The sequence below is a fragment of the Martes martes genome (genome assembly GCF_963455335.1).
Source record: "Martes martes genome assembly, chromosome: 6".
Lineage (NCBI taxonomy): Eukaryota > Metazoa > Chordata > Mammalia > Carnivora > Mustelidae > Martes > Martes martes.
The window spans coordinates 89019583-89019842 of NC_137893.1; positions in this window are offsets into that span (position 1 = coordinate 89019583).

The following is a 260-nucleotide window of genomic DNA, read 5'->3' on the forward strand; positions in this document are numbered from 1 at the left end:
CGACACACACCAAACGCCAGAGTGCGGCAATAGGTGCTATGCTAGGGCTTCCCTTTATCCCCGCCTCCTTTGTTAAACTCGACCCACTTTAGGGCGGGACCTCCCGCTTCAACCAATTCTGGGAGACGAACCCTGGCGGTTTGTACTCTTCCTTTCCAATGAGAAAAAAAGGAAGCTGCTTGGCCCCAGTAACCAATCCGAGGAGGCGGCGCCTGGTTGTCAGGCAGGTTTGTAAGAGTTCGGGCCAATTGGAGGCGCAA